Consider the following 16,312-nt stretch of genomic DNA (forward strand, 5'->3'; position numbering starts at 1 on the left):
TCAGATAACATTGCTTTAAAAGACACTATCTCACTAAGCACTGCTGCAGGAAATAGCCGATTTTGCACATGTCTAAACGAAGTTACTTTATCAAAGATTTCAATCTATTTTAGAAAGCAAGCAACCGACCACTCAATTTGTACCATATAGAATGATGGTACAGCTGCTAACATCCATTTCTAACTCAAGTCATGGGGGTGGGGTCCATTTTACAAACTACAGTGGTACCTCGGGTTAAGAACTTAATTCGTTCCGGAGGTCCGTTCTTAACCTGAAACTGTTCTTCACCTGAAGCACCACTTTAGCTAATGGGGACTCCCGCTGCCATTGTGCCGCCGCTGCACAATTTCTGTTCTCATCCTGAAGCAAAGTTCTTAACCTGAGGTAATATTTCTGGGTTAGCGGAGTCTAACCTGAAGCGTATGTAACCTGAAGCGTATGTAACCCAAGGTACCACTGTATGTGCCACAAAATCTGACCAACCATTAAATGAAATGGAAGAGAATCCTTCACATGCCTATGTGGAGGGTAAAACTTTCTTCTGATTGTACATGTATAGGATCGGGCTGTGTGTTTCTACTTCCTTGGAAATTAAAAGTATAAGGCACAGAGACAGATAGGAGGGTAGCAAATATACCGGGTAGCAGGTGAAGAAAGAGGTGCTATCCAGATAGGGTTGCCATCCATCCCTAGAAAAACATGACTGTCCTCCCCCCCCCTTTTTTTTGAGAACAGTGTCCCCCTGTCCTGTATGAACTTCACGTATTCAAGCTCCTCTTCTTCAAAACTGCACAGGAGATGGTGGGTTCGGTGGGAGGAGAGCCGAGAGTGAGAGCAAGAGTTATCGTGGGATGTGGGCAGAGGTTGGGGTGGGGCCAACTGCGGTTGGAAAATGTCAAGTTTTGGTTTTTTTTACAAGTTTTATGCCAATCATGTCGAAAAAGCCTCCTCTAGGTGACTTTTATAATTTTACAGAGTAGCAAAAATTGCACAAGTATAAACTATGCACCTGTTTTCATCACAAACCAAGGAGTGCGTATAATACAAATGAAACGGAGCACTTGTCTCTGCAAATGTGGGAAATGAGTTCCCTTTCCTCAAGCTCCCTAAGCAGTAAAAGTTATTACATCCCACAAGCTGCCAATGTGTTAACTACTACCTAGCAAGGCAAGCACCCTTTGATCTTATCCAACACATCCCTGACAAACTGCAAACAATGCTGTGACCTTGTAACAGAGCAGCATTACCCAACTTAGCAATAAAATAAAATAATCCATACTATATGTGCAATGTTACAATCCTTTAAAGTCTGATTCTTGAGGTGAAGATATCAAACTGTGTTCCAAAGAAACTTACCAGGAGTTCCCAAGTTACTAATACCTGTTTATTAGGTAAAGGTAAAGGGACCCCTGACCATTAGGTCCAGTCGTGGCCGACTCTGGGGTTGTGGCGCTCATCTTGCTTTATTGACTGAGGGAGCCGGCGTACAGCTTCCGGGTCATGTGGCCAGCATGACTAAGCTGCTTCTGGCGAACCAGAGCAGCACACGGAAACGCCGTTTACCTTCCCACCGGAGCGGTACCTATCTACTTGCACTTTAACGTGCTTTCGAACTGCTAGGTTGGCAGGAGCAGGGACTGAGCAACGGGAGCTCACCCCGTTGTGGGGATTTGAACCACAGACCTTCTGATCGGCAAGTCCTAGGCTCTGTGGTTTAACCCACAGCAACACCCGTGTCCCTACCTGTTTATTAGATGAGTAATAATGGCCAAAAAATGCCCTTCAAAGGAGAACTCACTCACCAATGCTAGTTTTTGTAAGCAACGTACTGTAGGGTACAGTCTAATTTAGCCCAGGCTGATGGTAAGACCCTCATAGGCATTGATGCATTTACAGCAAGTAGTAGTAGTAGTAGTAGTAGTAGTAGTAATAATAATAATAATAATTTATTATTTATACCCCGCCCATCTGGCTTGGTTTCCCCAGCCACAAGTGGTTCATACAAACTAGAATTTAAAGAAATAAGCCTCCTGGATTTCAAACCTGTGCTTCTCTTTCAAATATGGGCTTCTCTTTATGTAGCAATTGCACTGTTCTCTTCGTTTTCGTGGCGAGGTTAGTGTGTGTTTGGGGTTATTATTGTTGTATTAATTACATCATATCTACACCTAGCCAGACAGACATGTCTCTTATACGATGATAAATGATGTGTTTTGTTAGGATCAGAAAAAGCAGGAGAGCAGTAATGGTCTCAGTGGCAAAATCAGAAGAGTAACCAAATGTTGAGAAGACATCTCTGCTAGTAATGAATAAGGGATTGAGTGCGCACATTGTTGTATTTTGTTGTTGTTGTTTGGCAGTCCAAGCCAAAATCATGTGACTAATCACTGATTAACATATTGCCCAGCCAAAGGAATGTACAGCACAGCCAATGAAAGTACTGTGGCGTGATTTTTACAGACACAGGTTTTCTCTTGGATTTACATCCATGTCTTTTCAGCTATATGGCCATTTAGAGATGTGATTCATTGTGTTCCTTCTCACCTGAGGAAGATAACAAAGGTGAACTAGGAATCTGTGTTGCAATTTGATGGCCACAGATTTCAACCAAAACTTGATTACCTTCTTCATCTGTACCTCTCCTACCTGTTTTAACACAATAAAGGGAAATGGGCCAGTGTGTTGGACAGAGGTAGCAGGAAAAGTGGTTCCAGGATTACCACTGGTTCCACATGTAAACGTAAAAGAACCCTGGACAGTTAAGTTCACTATGGGGTGCGGTACTCATCTTGCTTTTCAGGCTGAGGGAGCCGGCGTTTGTTCACAGACAGCTTTTCAGGTCATGTGGTCAGCATGACTAAACCGATACTGGCACACGGAAGACTGTGACAAGTTCCAGGGTGCATGGAAGCGCCATTTACCTTCCCACCGCAGAGGTACCTATTCATCTACTTGCACTGGTATGCTTTCAAACTGCTAGGTTGGCAGAAACTGGGACAGAGCAACGCGAGCTCACCCCACTACATGGATTTGAACTGCCGACCTTCCGATTGGCAAGCCCAAGAGACTCAGTGGTTTAGACCAGGCTTCCTCAAACTCTGCCCTCCAGATGTTTTGAGACTACAATTCCCATCATCCCTGACCACTGGTCCTGCTAGCTAGAGATCATGCGAGTTGTAGGCCAAAAACATCTGGAGGGCCAAGTTTGAGAAAGCCTGGTTTAGACCACAGCGCCACCCGCGACCCATTTGGTTCTGCATGTACCCATAAATGCCAATGCATCTGTGGTGGCTTTGCTGCTCAGTTTATACATTACAACAGTGGCAGAGTAAACACTTTTTGTGGCTTTATCCCATGGTACTGGGATAAAGGAAACAGAATCATCTGGAGGAAAAAGAATTGTACAGGAAGGCCCACAATGATTTGCCGGGCCTGCATAGGGCTGTGCCTTTAAAACTTTCCGTCAGGACAGTAAAGCCACAGAAAACCAGTTTCCAGACCACTGCTGTAACATATAACCGTCACATTTACAAAACTGACAGAAGACTGGCGGAGAGAACTACTTTGCTTACAGCAGTTGGTTCAATATATATATATGTTTGTGTGCCTGAAGTTGCTCCCCAATGTTTGCAAACATGCCATTTGGATTTATGTGCATGAGCAGAACCTGAAATTACGCACACCACAGCAAATACCTTTTAATGTGTTTTGAGTGATTGTTTGCAAAATGTGACTTTTAAATTTTTGGCTTTTAAATTTTTCTGGTGGAGGGTGGGGAGATGAACAAAACATGTCCATTTACGAAGATACATCACTTTGGTGAAAGGAAGCAGAACGCGATGCCTAAAATACAAGAACCAAGCCCTGTTTTGCAACCATTCTATACCTCCTATATCTTCACAAAAGTCATGTGAGATAGCTTCTGCTGATACCTGATGACTGGTCCAAGTTGAGAAGTGAAAAACCATAAATTACGTAAGTGAGTTTAAAATGTGAGGCTGTACACGTTGAGGAGATGCTGAACTTAGTGCAGACACCTGATCAGCAGAGCTCTCAGCAGCCCTGAACTCCTGAGCTCAAGCGATCTGCCAGCCTCAGCCTCTAAGAGGAGCTGGATTGCAGGCATAAGCCACTGGTTCTTTTGGAGATATCCAAACCGAGACTCACAGCTGCAGCTTTGAAATAAACCTTTCTTTCTTTTTTAACTTCTCCACCCATTGCCCCTTGTCATTTGGCTAAGAGGGACAGCATTTTGGACTTTTGTCTCAGTAACCAGGAGTGGGGAGACAAAGAGACAGAGAGAGAACTCTATATGATGGCGAACTAGTGCTTGCGATAAACAAACAAAAAAGGGAGTTAAATGTAGGAATCAAGGCATGGAGTGTTGGGAGGGGTGTTTGCTTTCCTGGCTTTGTGTGTGTGTGTTTAATTTCACATGTCTCGCAACCACCTGCTGCCGCAATTCATCATAATTATTATATTGCTTTAAGAGTTATTCAGGATTATCTTTGGTTTGCAGATACCACTAGGAATGCAATGCAATACAGTGCCCATCTCTGTGTTGAAATTATTGCTCAACATGTTAGAAAGAATGCTAGCAACATTGCCTTTGCTCCAACAGCCCTGCCACTAGCAGGCCAGCAACTTGCAAGAAAGAGCTGGTTTGCCCAAGATGTGCACAACTGTACTTACTACGTGGTTACAAACCAGACAATGGAAGAAAGGGGAATGCTAAGCTTCTCCACCTTAAGTTTAAGTTTATTATTAGATTTGTGAGGTCCATGCCTTTACACAAAATACCATAAAACATTATTAAAAGATAAACAATAAAATTATAAAAATAAGCTAAAATTCATGCCATGCTGTCCCAGCAAGGAAACTACCCAAAAAACCTCGCCATTCAGGAAAGAAGATACAGCAACAGGTTAGGAGAGCAATGGGAGGGACCTCACCATTTCCTCCAGGAACCATACCCTAGTTTTCATAGCCTTCACCACAAAGACCGCTACCACGTGAGAAATCCGTGGATCAGCGTCCACCAGTAAAAACTTTACTTGGTCCTCAGAGTTGGCTATTGATTTGGGAATAGCTTCTCCACCTGAAGTGATCAACTCTCCCAAACAAGACATCTACCAGTCTCCTGGCATCCTTGCCGGCCTGATACACAGAAGACAGGTTCCTTGCAGGATGGTGATTCTCTGACAGGCAACACACTCCAGAGTACAAGGCTGTCTCATGTGCCTCTTGGTGACTAAAGGAGGCCAGCATCCCATGCAACTTTGGCAAATATGTGTGTTCTGGGGTGTATGTGTGTAATGTCTCCACTAAGAATGGGGGAAAGGACACCCCTTTTGGAGAAAATCTGATACACTCTCTACTTTCTACTTCTAGAAAGTAGAATCATAGAATTGGAAGGAGTCAAGAGGGTTGTCTAGTCCAACCCCCAGTAATGCAGGAATCTTTTGCCCAATGTGGGGCTGGAACCCACAACCCTGAAATTAAAGAGTCTCATGCTCTACCAACCAAGCTATCTTGTTCTCACCGAAGTGGTAAAGCTGTGTCTGGACAGCACCATTTTAGTCATGGTCTCACATGAGTAAATGCTACTTCATAGGAAAAGAAAAAGAAACCCCTTATTGCCTATAACCCTCAACATGGCTATTAATGCAAAAATAAGTAAATATGTTGTAAAGTGCAAGTATCCTCATCCAGTACAGCCCCACCAACAGTTCTGCTACATCTTTTCCAGAAATACTTTGTGAATTGCTGGCTTATAAATGAAATATTATTGGGTGCCAAGAGGTCTAACAATCAGAGTTGGGGGTCAAATTGTGCCTCGGGAAGCCAGCTATTAACAGGATGCCTCTGAGAACATGCTCAGTAGGAATATTCAGCACTCCTCATATATACTAAGGTCCTTTCACTTCGTTCTCACCCATGCCAGAAAAGAAAGCCTTTAGTCTTCTCAGCAACCTCGATTATTTTGTATGTAATATTAAGGGAAGGGGCACATTTTGTTGTTGCTAAAACAGCTGAGAGTCAAAAATCCCTACCCAAACTACTAAATTCCACTGGAAGATTCCAATCAACCTTCAGCTTGCCCTCATATAATAATGCATGTTGCTTAATATTAATTTTTGAAATGTAGCAGAAAGTTATTTTTACCCCACATTTGTTCTATGGACTCTCTAATACTGTGATGTTACTAATAAGGAAGGCAGAGAGAGAGAGAGAGAGAGAGAGAGAGAGAGAGACCGTTTTCTTGGCCATACCTTATTGCTACTATAAATTAGGTCAGATAATAGTTCTTAGCCAATATTAGCTATTGATTGTTCTGTATTGATTTCAACAGGCTCAATAATAAAGGAAGAACCACTGTAATATCTCTGAAAATAAGCAAATATTAAAATCCTAAGACTGACTTAAGAAATTCCAGTATGCTCCCTGAAAGCTTTTGCTAATGGATTTTTATTCATACATTAAAAAAAAACAACAACACATGTTAATGTAGCAAAGGTCACAAGCAAAATCAGTATTCAGGTTGAAGAAGCTCAAAAGAATGCACTTACAGCCTATTCCTATGCATTTTTCATTCAAAATCTAAGTCTCACTATACTCCGTGGGAGTTACTTATAGGGACGTATGTGCAGTGCTGCAATCTTAATGCCACAAAACTATGCAAAATTTGTGCAGTATTTTTCTGCTTTGTTACAGGCCTCAAAGGCAGAAAGCGCCAATCTATCTTCCAAACCCTTACATATTTACTCTTCTATTTGTAAGAATTTTAAAGTTTGGAAATACAGAAACTGAATTAAGCAGTCAATGGTAAAAAGCACACACACACACCCATACACACTCCCGCCCTCAGACCCCTCTATACTCTTAATGTCTCTAGCTGCATGCCGCAGGTAAGCCACATAACTAGACTTACCTCAGGTATTTTTCCAGCAGTAGGTGCCTCACCAGCAGTGTATGGCTCTGAAGTCAGCTCCAAGCATGGAATACAAAGAGCACTTTTACTCTCCTCTTAGTACATGGAAGGGGCGGGAGGGAAAACACGGTTCAAAGTCCTATTTAAACAGAACATTACAAGCCGCTTCCTAAGTTGCTGGTAGCTCTTATCCCAGTTCTTTCCCCCATGTTTACAGATACGCCTGTGGAATGACCCATGGAAATGCCTCCAAAAGGGACACAATCTCCTCCCAAATTCTGCTTTCTCTTCCTTTCTGGAGAAGAGAAAGAATGCTTCCCCAATAACAGAAAGTGTGTGTGGAAGTTGCCAGTATTTATTCCCTGCCTCTAAGGAGGCACGAATAAACCACGCCCACTTGCTTCTAAAATCCCTGTAGAAAAAGAGGAAGGCAAAAAGAGGGGGAAAGTTCCTTCAATTGGACAAGCCAGCACTTTTGAAGCAGCTGAAAGCTATGCAAGGTGTTGGAAAGCCTATCCCTATCAGAGTAGAGACTCACCTGCTTCTAAACTTAAGTCTCCTGGCAAGGAAGGTGATAGATTAAGTAGTGTGTGCTGCATCTGAAGACATTTAATGGCAAGCTGCTATCAAAAGGGTTGGTTTATTATCCTGCGTCTTGTTCATTTTCAATCAAAATGGAAATATCTTAGGTGATTTTGGAATCATTTCAGTGTGTTAATTTGTCGGTTTAAAGTTGTGTATATTGTTATGTGAATAGTTTATTCACACTTTGGTACACCGATATGAGAACTCTTGAAGTAAAGTTAAGCATAAATAAAAGAAACAACGTTTTAATAAGCCATCTAAAACACAAAAAGGGGGGGAGAACATATCCTAAAACGATGCAGAACATTTCACAGAAGAGGAATATGAAGTGGAGCGATTGTTTATTCCTATCAATTACTAATTGCTAAGTCAACTAACATTCAAGGTGATATTCAGAAGATACACCAAAAATATAACATTATCAGTTAAAACCCACAATAAAATACATACAAAATGTAAGTCTAAGACAGATTTGATGTTCAAAATTACAATGATAGGAAGTGGGAACCCCTAATATTACCGCATCCCAACCCCAAACCGAAATATTTCTGCTCAGGACTCCGTCTACCAGGAAATTAAAGTTTTAAAATACTATTTAGGGCTTGTGGAGTAGGGGAAGTTTCAGCAGAGAAAAGGGACACCATCTCCTTTTCTGGTCCCCTAAAATGTTCCTGCATTGTACTATACAGTGGTACCTTGGGTTAAGAACTTCATTCGTTCTGGAGGTCCGTTCTTAACCTGAAACTTACTTAACCTGAGGTACCACTTTAGCTAATGGGGCCTCCTGCTGCTGCCATGTGGCCATTGTGCAATTTTTGTTCTCATCCTGAAGCAAAGTTCTTAACCCGAAGTACTATTTCTGGGTTAGCAGAGTCTGTAACCTGAAGCGTCTGTAACTTGAGGTACCACTGTACTAGATCATGACTAAACAACCTGTTCCCCTCTAAATGTTGGGCTGCAACTCTCATCATCTCTGACCACTGGCCATACTGGCTGGGGCTGATACTTGTTGAGAGTCCAGCAACTTAAGAAGAGCAGCATGTTGGACACATGGGCAATGCATGAGTTGAAAGGAGATTCCATATTGCACCTCCCATCATATCACATGCACAAAACATCTCTGATGATGTGGAGCAGGATGCGCAGATCATAGCGCACCCTGTGTTTCAGGCATCAACCGTTAACCCTGAGATCGAGTCACAGAGTCTCCCGTCTCCTGTCACCGATCATCTGCACATCAAGGATAAGGAGAGTTCTAAAAACACTATTGGACTTTCAGCTCTCTAACTTGGTGCAACTCAACAGACAGAAAGGCAGGCACAAAACTGCACAAGTCCTCCAGTGACTAATGCTTCAGTCAAACATCAAGGAGTGTCATGTGTCTTGAGGCATCACCGGGTTTAGGTGTGGAATGACAGGTGGAGATGGATGAGGTGGGGGGGAATGGAGGGGGGGGCTATATCCAAGGAACAAGGAACAGAGGCAGGAGGAGACAGGTACTTTCTTCTCCCAGGGTATGGTTGCTCTGGACAGGGAAGCAGAATTCCCACCTCCACTCTTCTCTCCCAGGGAGAGAGGAGAATCAATGGAATCCAGGGAGAGCACCAACCAACTGCTGGGGGCAAAGGGATGGAGTCAGAGCTAGTCACCCGGCATTTGGTGCTGCTGTCATTGGGGAAAGATCTACCCTCTGCGTGACACAGTGTGCATCTGCATGCTCAACTTTCTCACAAAGCAAAGGAGTCTCGTGAGTAAGCTTGCCTTGCCTATCAAAGCTTGGCGGGTGGGTATGCCAACCCATTGGGACAACTCCAATTCTTTTACTGCCTTGCCCCAGACTCAAACTTAGGCCACTGCTTCTAGCCTGGCTACTTAGCCTGGCTAGTCTTTCCTTTCCTGTCATACAGCCTAAGTCTGCTGTGAATCACCGCCAGCTGCTGAGATGGCACCTTTACTGTGCCTCAATCATCCTTTTTCTTAAGTAACAAACTCTCATCAATGTGGTATGAGCAACAGCCAATATAAGCAGTAAAGGAAGAAACAACAGGCTTGTCATCTTTTTAACATGTCTTCTTGAAACAAACACAAATAATTCAACAGAAAGTTATATTCAAAGTTTCAGCAATGTAATATGTAAATTAACTGAGGGAAAAAGGAATATTGAAGTTTGGGGATGTAGTACAAAATTAGCAGCTTCAATTTATCATATTTTGTCTCCCCGCTCCCACCCCTTTTCATCAAAAGAAGGGAGAGGCTTGAAACATACAGACTTAGTAAGACCTGCCCATGGGGAATGTATTGACTCTGAAACAAAGACACACGCCTGATACAAAAGTAGTCTAATTGTACAGAACTCTACACCCAAGTTATTTTAAGAATCGGTCTTTCTTAAAAAATTGTTGCAACTTGGGTGTTTTTCTGGCAAAGTCATTTTCAGATATGTTGAGATTCTTGATAAATTATGACATCAGTGTGCTTTAAAAATCATAGCATTTGAAGACTGAACATCTATATTTAGACAGGGGGGGAAACACTCAGTAAAGTTTAGCCCAGCATTCATTTATATTATTTGCTTAATTTTTTTTAGAATACAGTGGTACCTTGGTTTTCGAATGTCTCCACCGACGAACATTTCGGTTTTCAAATGCCGTAAACCCGGAAGTAAATGCTTTGGTTTTTGAATGCGCCTCGGAAGTCAAACATGAAACGCAGATTCCATATTGAGTTTTACGTTTTGAGACTTCCGTATTGAGTTTTCCATTTTTGAGCATTTTGGAACTTGAACGGTCTTCCAGAATAGATTACTTTCGAAAAGTGAGATACCACTGTATAATGAATTCATTAAAATTAAACTAATTTAACCACCAGCCGCTTTCACTATTTATTCATTGTGGCTTGAATGAACATAAAACTAAAATCCCTGGACTAAAGTTGCTTCCAAATGGGGGGCTCCTAGTGCTACCCAAAACTTGTTCATCCACTGCAAGCAGAATTACAACTGACTTTTCATGCAATCAGGATTACTGTGCTTTTTATTACAGGAATATGATAGCATAATAAGAAAAAAATGCATTATACTGCTATTGTGTTAACTGCATTTTTAATGAAAACAAGGCATACCATACCATAATGCTAACTGCATGATCATACAATATTGTTAATTTTTGAAAATGAATTCTGGTCACTGCTCAAACGGGAGCAACCAGAAATGATTTTTAAAAAAAATATATATTTAAAATAATAATAATAATATCATCATAGCATTATGGTGGCATAGCACTGCAGGTCTTTCATTAAAATAGCCAGCAAAGTGTTCTAGTAACCCAAAACGGGGTCATAAAACGACAAGGTTATAATGAATGTGTGCTAAGTCATTGTATGTTCACTTTTCTAATGTATCACTGACCGTGTCAAAACCCCATCCTTTTAAAATGCCAAAAGATTAGCACTAAAGGCACCTAAACCTGTAGAGATGCACTATTCTCCTGTTCTGGAAAGTGATGAGCGTTTCTGTAGCCTAAGAAAAGACAAAATAACCACAGGGAAAATACAGGACGACAATGAAGCTGGTGTTTTCTAGGTACTCCATGAAGAGAGAGTGAACAAAGAATCGCAGTTCTGAACACCTAATGTGGAAGCACTTTAAATAAGTCTGCAATCCTACACACAGACAGATGCCTAAGAGCAAGAACCACTGACTTAAAAGGAACTTATTTTTAAGTAAGCACACATGCAGTTATGCTGCCAGTTTTCCAGCTGTTCTTAATGTTCCTTTCAAAGTGTAAAAGATACATAAAGCTCAATTTGTATTATTGAAAAACTAAGAAACATCACATAGAAGCAGCCAGTAGCATTTTTAAAAGCAGTCTCAGCAAGTTAAATTAATCCAAATATAAAATGAGCAAATCAGACTTCAGCATTGGGGAATATTAGAATAAATTAATTTGTAGTTCACAGCTATAATCCAGACAGGCAGTTATGAACCTCTAAATCCCACGGCTGAATCATGGACTGCAGCCCACGGCTGAGATGTCTGCAATATGATATTTAAAATATCCACAACCAATAAAGAATGACTAAGATTTTGTGTTTTTAAAGCAGAGCTTCAAAGGTTGCAAAATAAATAATACAAAAACCAGCCAACAACTTTGAATATCAAGTTTCTTTTGTCATGTAAACATAAACTCACCTCAAGCAAGGTTACAAGATAGCATTAAGCCATAACAAAGAATAGATTAAACAGAGGCACTGACAACTATCAATACTGACTATATAAACTTCATAACCTGTGATACCAGACCTCTCCAGCTACTAGGATATATATATACAGTATACTCACATAAATCAGTCTGCATTATCAACACTAGCTTTAAAACACTGGAATTTTAGTGTACCCAATCTTCTTAATGCAGAATGCCTCTTTTTTCCTTTTTTTTTTTTTACAAGTTAAATATATTTATCACAATGCACTGAATGTTCAGCTTACCCCAAACTCGACACATGTTGATTCTTCAACACCACCTCAATATAAACCCCTAAAGCATACATACAGACGAACTGACCATCTCGCCTCATCCATTGCTCTTCAGCTAATTACATCATTAAGCCTTCCTATTTATAATCCCACTGCTGGACCAAAACAACCTAGATAACACATTTACAGATTTGGATCGTCAGTAATCCTGACATGTCTGCTTCAGCTAATTCCAGAAACTGCATTAAGCAGCCTAAATATTTTCTGGTAGTGCATACAGAATAAAACAAATCAGTGCAACCTGATGGGTTGCAATTGAAAGTTTAAAACATTGGGAACTGCTAGTAATGGAAATATCTACTTCCTGCTATGAAAACCTCTACTTGCATGAGATTAAGTATGCATCTAAATACCTTGACATAGCATCAAAGTAGCCCATGTATCCCTGTGCTGAAGGAATCTGAGTGTTCAATCAACTGCTTCTACTGTTGGAGATTTTTCTTGGAACCAACAGGCGCTGGGTACAAAAAGAAGCACCGTGAACAAAGGTGTATTGAGCAGGCAGGAGGCACAAAATACCAAAGAGATAGCAGCCTAGGAAAGGCTTTGGGAAACAAATGCATTCAATCATCCCTTTACCTGGGCGAGTAAACTGTGGAGGGGACAGAACTTATGCATGTGGATGCAGATGTTCCCAATTTCAATTCCAGGTACCTCTATTAAAAGAACGAACAGGAGGGGCTAGGCATTAGAAAGGTGAAATGGAATAAAGGCCTGGAATCATAAAGCAATTTCAAATATTTGCAGCATAGTTAAAAGCCACCACCTTTTGTTTCAAACTTAACTCGGACACATCTCAGATATTTCCACCTTGGGGAGCTGTTTATTAAAAAGTTCTCCCATGAAAAGAATCTCACTCGTTAGGAGGGGGGAAATTTGCCCCCTCGGAAGACGGGTATGATTGGCAAACAGGAATAGCGCCCCTAAAAGCGTTCAGCATCTCAACCAGGGTTAACGCTTGAACCAGCCTTCTACATAGCTGGAAGCCTGTGTAGGGAGTTGGCTTGATGGATGCTGTTCCAAGGTCACAGAACAAAATACTGGAAATCAAGAGTGAGAGTAGAGGACCAAGGCGACAGCAAGCATATGAGCCTGTGCAGAGAGCACAAGGCAGGAAATGAGGGCAAGAAAAAGTCAAGGGTGGAAGGATGAAAGCCCTTAAGTGTTCGCTTTAAAGTAGACGTAAAGCAGCAAACAGGCAAGGATAGCAAGAGACACACTTAGGAGGAGGAAGACACCTTTCCAGCAAAAAGAAATATATTCTTGGCACAGGAATTTTTATTTGAGTAGGGAAAGAAGGTAGAAAGCCAATCCAACCAGAGTAATTAAGATGGTGGAGCACAACAGACTTAGCATAGAAAGGAGAGAGCAGAGCGAGCTCAGCAAGGTCGACCAAAAGGCCACCAATGGGCAACAAATCTGGAGAAAGATCACCTGCCATCTGGTGCCCCATTGGAACTGGTGGGGCAGAAGGCAGGGAAGCTAGCAGCAGATGGCGCCAGAGTCACTGACAAAGCAGAACTGACTAGTTCTTGTTCTGTCCCCATCCTTCTCTACTTAGGGCAACAGTGAGACTAAGAAGGAGGAAGCTCACAGCCAGTACCAGCCCTGGGACCGGATGTAAACAAGAAGGCAGACATGTAAGGGCTGGCTGGCTGACTGACGGTGGACCAAGGTTGAAGTGGCAGTGCCCTATTTGTCCTAATCAACCAGCCTCCATTGCCTGCTGCCTTACTCTCAAAGAGAACAGAAGATCAAAGGGCAACATTCATTTTGAAACACACACCCACATCAAGATCAAGGTGTAGTATGCATTCACACAGGAAGGAGTTGAGCCAATGCCAGTGGCTGCAGTTAGTCAACAACTGATATAAAAAGTTTTCATAATAAAACACTTGTTATCCACAAATTCAGTTATCCAAACAAAGAATTATGACCAAAGCTCACTACACAGCTGATTCCGATATCCTAACAGCCAGAGATTGGCCACTTCCTTACTTTTGTGGTTTGCTGGTCAACAGCAGTCACTTTCAGGAAGAAACCATGGAGAGAGATTAGACAAATCAGTTTGTTTGTTTTTCAATTTCTCTTTTGCTGGTTGGCTGCAGCCATTTTAGGATGAAACCATGGTGTGACTGGAGATCAGAAATATTCCTGTAGGAAATAATGGAAATCTGCAGCTTGTTATATGAATGCTCGCCTAACGAACAATTTCCTGGTAAAAGCGGGACCTGTGTGTATACTAATCCACGTTTGTTACTTCTCTAATATTCAGCAGGAAGCTTGGAGTTTATTGAATTGGGTGTCACTTGGACAATTTGGAATTGAAGGAAATCTTTAATTTATTTGAGCTCTGATTGTGTATGGAAATTTCACTCATGCAAGTTTCCAGATCTCAGCTCAGTATGCATCGTAAGGAAGGACACAGAAGATATCATCACTAACTCTTGGTAACCAAAAGACAGCTTACCAGGAATACTCCAGGAGGGTTACTCAGCTCCCGCTAGTGTACAGTACACACGACTGTATTAGTGCCACAAAACAGAGCCAACAGCACATGCTCAAAAGGCACTCAGCCTGAGGTGCTAGAATTTTTATGGAGGGGAAAAATAACATCCTTAACTATCACATGGTACACTGTGCATTTCCTATGTGGGAGAGGGGTTCTCTGTGTGATCTGACATAGTCCTTTGAAAAGGTACCAGAGCCTTAGCAGAAAGAGTTGGCTCCAAGCAGGATATTGTGAAATGCAGAAGGGCAAGTGTAAAATAAACCTTTCAAAGGGGGGGGGAATGGGAAAGCACTGCAAAAGATTTGTTTCTGGACCCCCAGCATCACAGCACAGATGACCAGAAGGAAATGAAAGAGTTTGAACACAGAAAGGACATGTGGCAAGTTGGTATACAGACTCCCAAAAATCTTCCTAATTCTTCTCTTGGCTTGGCAGCTTGCCTGCCCAGCATCCATCTCCTTCGCCTGAAAAACAAAGCACCCCACAGACAGGTGCCTGGGATAGAAGGCAAGCAACCTCAGGCATCCAACTGTGGTGTTTTGTTTCCCAGTTGGAGGAGAGCAGCAGCAGTAGCTGTGCAAGTAGGAAGGGACAAGAATTGACAGGTTGGTGTTTGATTGGCTGATATTGCTAGAGACCCACATTAACAGACAGCCTGAATTCGCTGGAGTGCTCGCACAGTATTTTTCAAAATACTAACTTTACAAGTGAGGCCATACCAACTTAAAATCCCCAGAACTCACCAAAAACTCAGCAAAATTGTTTTAACAATTGCTGCCCATTACAGGAAGAGTTAGTATAGTTGACAGCTTGGTAATCTTAGACCAAATAAAACAATACAGAATCTTAATATAGATTTGTTTAAAAAGGAAACAAATATATTTAAACCAGCATCTAGCTATGCTGCCACCTAGTGGGTTGCATTTACATTGCTCCGGAAACTTTTCAAAGGGAGCCTTCACATAGGAAAGCATTATGGATACATTATAGTATGTTTCACTCAAGTGGAAAGTGATTCATAAGCAAATAACAATGCCTAGGCATGTATAACTGTGACCCAAGTTGTCATGTCTGACCTCTGTTGGTTCAAGGAGGATAACTCCCACCAGGAGTTTTTTTTTGCCTTCTCTGACACATTGTGGTTGGAAAAGTCGCAGCTGGAGAAATAGTCTTTACCTATGCAACTCCAGGCACTTTCACAGGAGCTAATCCTAAAAGGGCTCTGGCCTACCTCAGGCCTTAAGTTTCTTTCTTCTTTCTAAGCTGCAGGTTTATCACACATACATCAGACCCTCCAACTGCCCCTATTTTTCAGAGCCAGTCCCAGATTTATAGAAGCCGCCCCAGTTTATGATTTGATCCCTGCATTTCCTTAGGACGTCCCTATTTTCATCGGAGAAATGTTGGAGGATAAGGAGTTAACCGACCCCTGAGCCAAGGAGATAAGTAATTATACAACCTTTAGAAGACATCTGAAGGCAGCCCTGTATAGGGAATTTGTGTGTGTGTGTGTGTGTGTGTGTGTGTGTGTGTGTGTGTGTGTGTGTGTAGCTGCCCAGTGACCGGGGCAACCCAGTCAGATGGCTGGTGTATCAAAATTATTATTATTAATATTAATAATAATAATAATAATATCATCATGGATGTCCCTATTTTCATTGGAGAGTTCAAGGTAGTGCACATGTTCCCCTGTCCCTATTTTATTCCCAGAACTGCTCTGTGAGGTAGGTTAAGGTAAAAGTAATTGACT

The 16,312-nt window shown here is 41.8% G+C and overlaps 1 protein-coding gene across 2 annotated transcripts in view; it reads right to left on the bottom strand.

Moving 5' to 3' along the window:
- Positions 1-16,312, bottom strand: part of COBLL1 (cordon-bleu WH2 repeat protein like 1) — an 80,809-nt gene that overhangs the window by 35,964 nt on the left and 28,533 nt on the right. Inside the window, exon 1 of one of the 2 annotated variants that reach the window (XM_053408514.1) lies at positions 6,932-7,237. The exons of the other annotated variant lie outside the window; for it this stretch is intronic. The gene's annotated coding sequence lies outside the window, so the exon portion shown is untranslated. Of the gene's footprint in view, positions 1-6,931; positions 7,238-16,312 lie in introns of those variants that run through there. 2 annotated transcript variants of the gene reach the window in all.

Source organism: Podarcis raffonei, chromosome 1 (assembly GCF_027172205.1).
Source record: "Podarcis raffonei isolate rPodRaf1 chromosome 1, rPodRaf1.pri, whole genome shotgun sequence".
In the NCBI taxonomy this organism is placed as follows: domain Eukaryota; kingdom Metazoa; phylum Chordata; class Lepidosauria; order Squamata; family Lacertidae; genus Podarcis; species Podarcis raffonei.